Source organism: Sturnira hondurensis, unplaced genomic scaffold (genome assembly GCF_014824575.4).
Source record: "Sturnira hondurensis isolate 20B ecotype Veracruz unplaced genomic scaffold, ASM1482457v3 Scaffold0002840, whole genome shotgun sequence".
Classification (NCBI taxonomy): Eukaryota; Metazoa; Chordata; class Mammalia; order Chiroptera; family Phyllostomidae; genus Sturnira; species Sturnira hondurensis.
Window position 1 is genome coordinate 19,100,742 of NW_028075471.1, and position 9,923 is coordinate 19,110,664.

The 9,923-nt window shown below is 42.6% G+C and overlaps 2 pseudogenes; one reads left to right on the forward strand and one right to left on the reverse strand.

Moving 5' to 3' along the window:
* Positions 1-7,206: 7,206 nt before the first annotated feature.
* On the reverse strand, positions 7,207-7,718 carry LOC118983642 (ubiquitin-conjugating enzyme E2 C-like; annotated as a pseudogene).
* An 827-nt stretch (positions 7,719-8,545) lies between these two features.
* LOC118983726 (uncharacterized) lies at positions 8,546-8,646 on the forward strand (annotated as a pseudogene).
* Positions 8,647-9,923: the final 1,277 nt, after the last annotated feature.

Here is a 9,923-nt window from a genome sequence, read left to right on the forward strand (position 1 = left end):
AGTAGAAAAAAGATAATGTAAAATAGCTTATCAATATTTTTTAGTATTGATGACATGTTGAAATAATATACCAGATATATTTGATAAGAAAAATATTTTTTAAATTAATTTCACCTGTTTCATATTTTTAGTGTGGCTACCAGAAAAATTTTAATGACATATGTGGCTTTATAATTTTATTGGACAGCATTGGTCTGGTGTGGCAGTGTGAAGGTCAAGGGTATAGATACCAGAGTCCAACTGCCTGTATTCTCCTAAAGAAAAATTATTCTGACACATGTTAAAATGGTAAGAAAGCCTATATAGGCACTGTTGCAGTAGGGGAGAGCAGAACACACAAGTAGGATTTACAGCCAATAAGCAGATGAGAGGGCCAGTACATGCAAAAGTCTAAGGAAAGACGTCTAGGGCAGGGGGATTTTGCTAAACTCACCTAACAGGTCTCTTGCTAGAAGCAGGCCAAGGACTTAAACATCAAAGATGAAACTTGTTCAGACATGAAGAGTAATCATATATATAGTATTCTCTCTAAATGGACTCAGTAGGACTCTTCACTAAGACTGGGCTGAACGGGCATAGTTTGTTCAAGGAGAGAGTCTTCATCAGTTCAAATCCCAGATCCAGTACTGTCCAGCTGGGATTCCATGTTAAAACTGGATAACCTCTGTGTCTCATCTAGAAAGTGATTATCACAAACACATATATATCTAGGGTTACTGTGTGGGTAAAAGTAAGTGTGCTAAGCTCTTACCACTTTGGCTGGCGCATAAGCACTCAATATTTTTGAGCTTTTGTTATTGTTTTCCCCCACCACCTAACATGCAGTGAACCACAGATATTTGGGAAGGCTGATTCTGAAACATCCAGAAATTCTGGATTCTGAGTGTGGGAAATGATGACACAGATTCCTGGCTTCATCCTGACTCACAAGTTAACAGTTATTTTTATAATTCTCGAAATAATTTTCCCAACAACATGGCCATTTTACCAGGGAACAAAACTTTCATCATATACTGAGTTCCACAGAGTTAGGATGCTGGTCATCTCTGCCATGCCCCAACCCCAAGCTCCACTCACCCTCAATAATCCCAGACATTCTGTCAAAATCTGTGGCTCATCAAAATGGCAACTGGATGTGGGTCACAGACTTTTGGATCTTTCAGAGTTAATTTGTAAATGCCAAGGTTATAGTAAACTTAAATGGTGTTCTCTCTTTCTCTCTCTCTCCCCACCCTATCTCCCACCTTCCCAACTTGAAATCCTTGGTAACCCAAGACTGGAAAGACTGCAAAGCAACATTTGTCATGGGCAGACGTGGCAAGCCCAGGACCATTGGTCAAAATCAGGCTATTCAACATTAGTCATTGTTGAGATAGGCAGCTTAATCTCCAGTGAGATTTAGAATTTCCAGAGATGAGAGAAGTCCATTTGCTTTCTTCACCAGCAATCTAGCTCATCCTATTAGAAAGGCTTAAAAACACATCAAAACAAAGACAGCTGAGTAGAACACCCAGACTCAGAGAGCAAAGTTGTCTCCATTTATTGAACCCAGATGTAAATTTTGTTAAAAGCTCAGACTCTCATCTTTGGGAAAAGGTTTTTCAAGACATTCTATACCCAGCAGAGACCTTGCAAAGAAATATTTCTTTGGCTCTCTATTTACCCTCTTTAAATCTCACCTTGTTTGGATAGCTAGAACCTTCATGCAAATGGTTCCCTGATTATAATACACATTAGTATCACTCAGAACATCTACTTAAAATGCAGGTTCCAGCCCCGACTTGATGTGGCTCAGTTGGAGTGGGCATCTTCCTGCAAAGCAAAAGGTCACTGGTTCAATTCCTGGTCATGGTACATGCCTGGCTTGTGGGTTTTGTCCCCAATTGGTCACATACTACAGGCAACCAACTGATATTTCTCTCCTTCTCTTTCTTTCTCCCTTCCTGTCTCTCTAAAAATAAATAAGTAAAATATTTCAAATATATAAATAAAATGCAGTTTCCAGGGTCTTACCCCCAGGTTTAGTAAGATAAAATACCCAGATTATCCACTTTTTAATTAAAAATTAATTCAGGTGAGGCAATAATTATAGGAACCCTCACCCCTTGGTCCCTACAAAGCTGTAGAAATCCAGTTGCACAAGGCTTGCCACCCAGTCTGGCAGGGACACCCAGGGGAGGCAGGTGTGAGGTCAGTAGAGGAAGTTCTTACCCTCCCTTCCCCACCACAGTAAATACCTGTCTTGGCCAATGAGGAAGAAATTCTGAGTTTGCCATAGTTTCTGGTGTAAGAGCAAAAAATATGTTTTGATCATACTTTACATGACTTCTGTGTGTTATTTTGAATTGTTTTATCATTGTCATTGATTGTGGTAACTGAAATTAATCTGGTCCAATCCCTGGGTCACCCCTCCCTCTTAATTATTCCCAGATCTACTGCTCCAGCCTCCTTTTCTGCTAGGGCAGCAGATCTACACCTTTGTGCCCAGGTGCTCTGAGAACCACCTGGAGGCTCCTTTTTTAATGTCAATGCCCAGGCTCCACAAGAATCAAGAAGTCTAGGGAACAGTAGGGCCCAGCAGTGGTGGGTTTTTTTTCCACTCCCTGGGTGATTTTAACAGTTGTCAGTGTTAATAGCACTTACATGTGGTTTTATGCCTTAGCGGCACATTGTACTACCCAGTGAAGCTTTAGGAACCCTGGTGATGCTCAAGTTCTCCTCCCACTCTACCCTAGAGTCATAATTAGTTGGTTTAGTGTTCTTGTCAGATCCTGGGATGTTTTTCAACCCCACTCAGTTGAGGATCACAGTAGGGCCTTCCTTTCCACAGGCAAGGCTAAAAACAAACTCTTCATGGAGTCATTGTTAACTCAAGTGACATTTCAGGCTTCTTTGCGGGCCTAGGAATGAAGGCTGGCCCCTAGACTCTGCAATGCCTGAGGACTGGGAGACGTGCCACTCAGGTGAGGCTCCATACAATTTGTTGACAAGTTGAACTTTGCTCAGCCAAATCCTGAGGTTCAATCTTGAATGCAGTGCTACTCAAAGTGTAGTTCTTGGAGCTGCAGCAGCAGGGGGAATCTGTTAGAAATACAAGCCTGTGGATGTTACCCCAGACCTACCCAATAGGTAGGGTCCTGCACTCTGTGTTTAGCAAACATCTGGGGATGATTCTGATGCATGCTCAAGCTTGGAAAGCATGGCTTTCGTATGCACAGAAGTCTCCCCAAAGCTCTATAAAAATGCAAGGTTCCTGTCCTCATTCCCAAAGAATCTGGTTCTGGAAGTCTAGAGTAGGAAACAGCAATCCCTATGAGTATCCAGAATCCCAGGACAAAAATGCTTTTGGGGCCCCACTTTGATAAACCCGATAGAATCTGATCACCCACATAGGCCTGTATACATCTGGTCAGGTTTCCCCCAGGTCTGCGAGGACTCCTGTCCTCTGTCCCAGCCATATAGCCTCACCTCAAGCAACAGTATCTGGTATCTTAAGTTCTCACCACTGCCTGGCTTTCCCTGGAAAATGAGCTGCACCAATCCACAGTCAGTGAGCCGCAGAACTGGTGTGCCAGCAACACAGCATCTGTGTTTGTGTAAGGAGTTCTGCTACAGGTTCCAGGAGGATGAAAACCCCCACCAACTTCCCGAAATGCTGGTCTAGACACCCTTATTTGTAATAATGCTCCCGGCCACACACTTACAGATGGCCATTCCCAAAGAGAATGATTTATTTGCTGTTGCCTTCCTCCACAATGCATTTTCAATCACTAAGTCATGCTTGCCACAGATCTGCTCCCATCAGCAAGTGCTTCCCAGAGGTTCTGCTCTTGCAGCCCTGACATTCACCAAGGACAGTGCATGTAGTCAATAGCTGGCCCATCAGCCTCCTTTGGAGTTCAGTGTTTGGAGGTTAGTAGCCAATGAAGAAGTCTGGCTTCTTTGTTGCTGCCTCAGACTTTCAGGGTATCTTAATCCTTGCTCTAAATTGCTGTAATCTTTGAGGGCACTTGCCTTTGAGAAATGATAACTTCTCAGCCAATTTGTTTGGAGCACTATTATGAACCTTCTGAGCCCATTGACCCCTGGACCCAGTAGATGGTATCTCCCCAGATAGGAATTACCTTTGTTTGCAAACATGTGTTGCTCATTTGGCATCCTATCCACAAGGGCTGCCTTATTTCAGTACTGTTTTCCAGAAATGGAGGGGAAGAGCCTACTATCTCACAGGGAGAACACAGCCAGGATGAGCTGCTGGCCACACAAAAGAGGGATGCTGATGTGTCCTGAGCAGTTACTACATGTCAGGCGTGATGCTAAGTGCTTTCTCACCATAGAGAAACATTTTGCCAACTGTGTGCAATTCTCACCATAGTCCTGGGTTCTGGGTGGAATCATGATCCTCACTTTGCACACAGGGACATCTGAAACACTGGGAGGTTAAACAGCTTGCCCAAGAGCTCTCAGCTCCTGAGAGTTCAAATAGAACTGAAATTCAAACCCAGGATCTTGCTTATTTAAGCCAGCTCTCTCACTAACTGGCAGTAGCTTCTACCCTTGGTCTTTTCTCATTTGGGCTGGGGACAGGGAGGGACACTGGGATCATACAAAGGAAGAGTTCATTGGCCTCTAATGATCCTTACCAAAGGAGTTCACTTTCAGAAATATATTTGTTGACAAAAATGCCACATATGACTAGTTTAAATTTTAATTTTAATCCTGAAATGTATTTTAGTTACACACTATTTGATTTATGTGGGTAAAGGGATAAAAAAATCATAGTTAATGTTCCACAGCTCTGTCACTGTCTGGCTTGAATTGAGATATACCTGTATATCTCAATTCTCTTGAACATGGTAGGATATGACCAGGGTTCCTGCTGGCTTTTGGTGGTTCCTGCTGCATAAATTTTAGAAGATGGAAGTAATCTCCCAAAATTAGATTTCTGATTGTTAGGAGTTGTGTTTGTCTCTTATGACAAAACTAAAATACTGTAGTTCAAACATAGTTTATTTTCATACATGAGAGTTTATTCTTTACAACAGTGTTCTCAATGTTAAAACATTAGAGTTAACCAGAGGAGATTTTTTTTTAATTATCAAGCATAGGCTACCAAGAAACAAATTATATGAGTACTTGTGGGGGATGATACCCAAGCACCAATATTTTCCAAAATTCCTCAGGTTATTCCAATGTGCAGCATGGTTGAGAATGAGCACTCTAAGATAAAGCAAACTCTAGCATAAGCATTCCAGTGATGATATAGTGGCTCTACAAAGGCACCCTAGGTTCTTTGCATCTTTCTGTACTTCCATCCTCAGCACCTGGCACTTATTCTCAAGGTAACTACATGTTCCAAGGTAGTTTCTGAAGCTCCACCCATCATTTCTGCATTCAAGATGGGAGAAGAAAGGAAGGAAGGAAAGGACCAAATGTTGTAATGCCTAGCTACTGTGGAATAAATTGTTTTCCCCCAAAATTTATATTTTGAAGCCTTAATCCCCAATAGAAGTTTATTTGAAGATAGGGCTTTTAGGAGATAACTAAGGTTAAATTATGTCATAAGAATTATGTCTTAATCTGACTTTATTTGAGGCCTTATAAACAGAAGAAGAGAGATAGATATATTTCTTTTTCTTTCTCTGTAAGATCAGTGAAGATACAATGAGAAGGCAGCCATCTGCAAACCTGAAAGAGTTATCCCAGAGAACTGAGTTGGTTGACATCCTTATCTTGGACTTCCAGTTTCCAGAACTGTAAGAAAATAATTTTATGTTGTTTAAGTGGCTGGACTGTGGTATTTTTTACAGCTGACTGAGCAGACTAAGCACTAGCTGAGTCAGCACCCTTACATTACCCTTCCTGGAAGTTTATTGTGCTTCTGTTTCTACCTCATTAGCTAGAACATCATTATAAGGCCAACCCTAACTGCAAAACAGACTGACAAAAGCAGTCTTTTCATTGGATTCACTGCCACCTCAAAGAAAATCAGGGTTCTATGCCCAAGGAAGAAGAAAGAAAAGGGCATTTGGTGTCTGGGAGTAGTCTTTGTACCCCTGGAGAAAGTGAGATGATGAGAAGGGGTGGGACAATGAGAGAACACCAGTAATAAAGAAATTAAGCTTGAGTCAACTTGTATCACGCATCAGGGAGAGCACCAGGAACAGGAGGCAGGATTCCTGGATTGGACCAAGCATTCCAGTTCCCCTCTGCAACATCACGGCTGTTGATAAAGAGGCCCCATGTGGGGTCCAGTTGTTGGAAGAGCAGCCTTTCTCCTGGCTGGGCCTTGGGATGACAAGTAAGTTTGCACAGGGGTCCTTGGACAAGCACAATGACTCAGACAAGCAGCGTTTTGGGGACTTTATCATACACACTGAGTATGATAAACTTCTGGGCAAGCCTTTTCCAGGTCAAAATGAGAAGGGCTTAGTAGAAGCTGGAGAAAGCTGAGGTGAGCAGATGTTGGAACAGGCATTACCCGACATACAGATCAGTAGCCTCTCTCCATTCACTGAGCAAAGATCTGAGTACTTATTCAAATAATGCTGCCATAGACAATATTTAATGCTGAATAGACAGATGAGGTCTCTCACTCATGGAGCTTACCTATCTATCAGGTTGGGAAGACACACATTAAACAAACAACAAATAAGAGAGTTTCAAATGGGGTAATGGTAAGGGGGGCAGCAGTGATAGATGTCAGGGGTTCTCTTTGGAGAGGAGGTATTAGAGTCAAGAGCTGAATGATGAAAAGGACCCAGACATAGAAGACTAAGGAAAGACTGTTCTAGCCAAAGTGTGAAGGGAGCTGAGCAGAAAAGGAACTGTGAATGTGGAGCACTGTGGACAGGAGTGGCTAGGAGGCCAGGTCAGAGCCAGGTCATGGAAAGTATAGAGACAATAGGGCAAGACTTTGGAATTTCATGTGAGGGCAATGGGGAAGTTACTAGACAATTTTAAGCCAAGGAGAGACACCACCTGATCACTATTTATTTATTCATTTATTTAAAAGAAACAAAATGCATTTATTTAATATGTTCATCACAGGGGCTCAACCAGAGACTTAGTTTAAGAAGCAGAAACAAAACAAATTGAAGACAAGCACAGTTGAAGACACAGAGTCCTATACAGAAATCAAGGCAAGGACAGGCCATCGAAGGAGGAAATAAAAGGTGGCACCAGGAAAGAGGCTGGACAGCAGGGTCAGGTTCCCTGGACAGAGATCTGCTTTGCATAGGTTTCTTGCATGTACTTCTTCAAGGCAGTGGGGTTTTTCCAGAGCTCCACAGGATGTATGTTCAATGGGCTATCAATGTTGAATTTTCCTAGCAGGCTATGGTTGGAGGGCAGGATGATCTTGACATTGTGCAGGGCAGACCACTTGTTCTTCAGGATGTCTAGACAAATGTTGCCCTGGGTGTTCAGATCGGGGTGGTAGTAGGGTGTGAGGAAATTCACCAAGGGTGTGTTGTCTAGGAAGTCTAGGGGGAATTTATACCTCAGGTCTTCATATACTGAGCCAGCTGCTGCATGAATGGTCTCTACCCATTTGAAAGATCATCTGATTCAGGGAAAACTGAAATTCCTTTGTCACCAGACTTCCTGAGGGTCACTAGTTCCTGCTGTAAACTCTTGCCCACCAGGCCCCAGGTAGCACCTCCACTGGGCTAGGCTCCTTCACCAGTGGCAGATGGGTTGTGGTTCTGGGAGGCCATCCATGTAGTGCTGGCAGGGACACAGAGAACATGACTGTAACTGCCTGATTACTTTTAAAAATATCCCTTCAGCTGGCATGTGGAGAATAGAAGCAGGAAGACCAGTTTGGAGGGTTTCCTTTGGTCCAGACAGACATGGCTGGGGGTTAATCTTGAAAAAAAGGGTTGGCAAACTAGAACCTGGGACCCACTGCTTTTCTCAAAGTTTTACTGGGATATAGGCACACCCAAACTTATATATTGCTTATGGCTATTTTTACACTAATGGTAAAATTTGAGTGACTGTAACAGAGACTGCATGGCCCTCCAGACTGAAAATGTTTACTCTCTGGCTTTTACAGGAAAAGTTTGCCAACCCCTGGACTAGAGAGGAGTGAGGGTGATGGGGAATATGTTACCTGGGGAGACACTGAGATATATTTTGGAGGTAGAGCCAGGATTAATTAAATTGAATATGGGGGAAAGGGAAAGTTGGGATTCAAGGTCTAGGCTTTGGGTTTGAGGATTTGGTGAGTGGCAATGCCATTTACTGAGATGAGTCTGATGTTTGGGAAGGAAAACTGAGAAGTCTTTCTGGGCATGCTATGCTGAGAAGCCTACAGGAACACTGAAAAGCAGAGCAGAGAACATCCTCCTGCACATGGGTCTATTGGATTCTCATGCCATTCCCCTAACTCAGTGGCTTTTACAAAACTGCTCAATAAGAGCCTCAAGCTTTTCATTCAAAGGAGCATGGTCATTGGAAGAGTCAAGAACCAAGGTACAGACATTCAGAGGTACTTACACATGGGCCCACACTATGCCCAGAAAATAAAAAAAGAGCATGCTTGCTTCAGCAGCACACATACTAAAATTGGGACAATACAAAAGATTAGCATGGCCCCTGCACAAGGATGACACACAAATTTGTGAAGTGTGCCATATTTTTGGGAAAACATATTTGTCAATGATACCTGGGACATGATTTGATCTCCAAAATATATGAAGAACTCACATAACTTCACTCCAGGAAGACAACCAACCCAATTAAAAAATGGGCAATAAACTTGAACGAACACTTCTCCAAGGAGGACGTAGAGAGAGCCCAAAGATATGTGAAAGGATGATCAACATCACTAGCCATCAGAGAGAGCAAATTAAAACCACAATGACATACCACTTCACACCATTGATAATGGCCATCATAAATAAAGCAACAAACAACAAGTATTGGAGAGGTTGTGGGGAAAAGGGAACCCTAGTGCACTGATGGTGGGATTGCAGACTGATACAACCACTATGGAAAACAGTATGGAATTTCCTTGCAAAACTAAAAGTGGAACTGCCTTTTGACCTAGCAATTCCACTGCTGGTATTATATGTAAGAACCCTGAAACTCTACTCCAAAAGAACCTATGCACCCCAATGTTCATAGAAGCACAATTTACAATAGCCAAGTGTTAGAAGGAACCTAGGTGCCCATCAGTAAATGAATGGATCAAAAAACTATTGTACATTTACACAATGGAATTCTATGCAGCAGAAAGAAAGAAGGAGCTCCTACTCGTTGTGACAGCATGGATGGAACTGGAAAGCATTATGCTAAGCAAAATAAGCCAGGTGGTGAGAGACAAATACCATATGATCTCACCTTGAACAGGAACCTAAGTAAAACAAACAAATAAACAAACAAAATATAACCAAAGACACTGAAATATAGAACAGGCTGACAGTTACCAGAGGGGAGGGAATTTCAGGGGAAAAGGGGAAGGGTTTATAGAACTAGTATAATGGATACATGGACAAAAACTAGTGGGGGGTGAAAATGGGAGGGAGGGGGGATGATTGGGTGGGTGGGGTGGGACGTGAGTAAAAGACAGAAAACTGTACTTGAACAATTAAAATTTAAAAAAAAAATTTTTTAAAGATTGAATCTTTTCCCATCTAATCAGAGCTGTACAGCTCACAATGTCTCTATTCTGACCAATCAGGATGGTGCTTTGGGACAATTCAACTGAGGATTTGGAATCCTTATTTTCATGAGGACACACCAATCAGGAGCCAGGAGTGGGGACTCCTGTCCTCTGGCCCTGGGGACACACTTTCCCTTTCCACCAAAGAAGGAAGATTATATATCCCTGGCTGAAACAATGCAAAAGATGTCTAGCTAGAGCACAGCAGAGCAGACAACCAAGGAATGGATTGAGACCACCTGGCCCCAGTGCT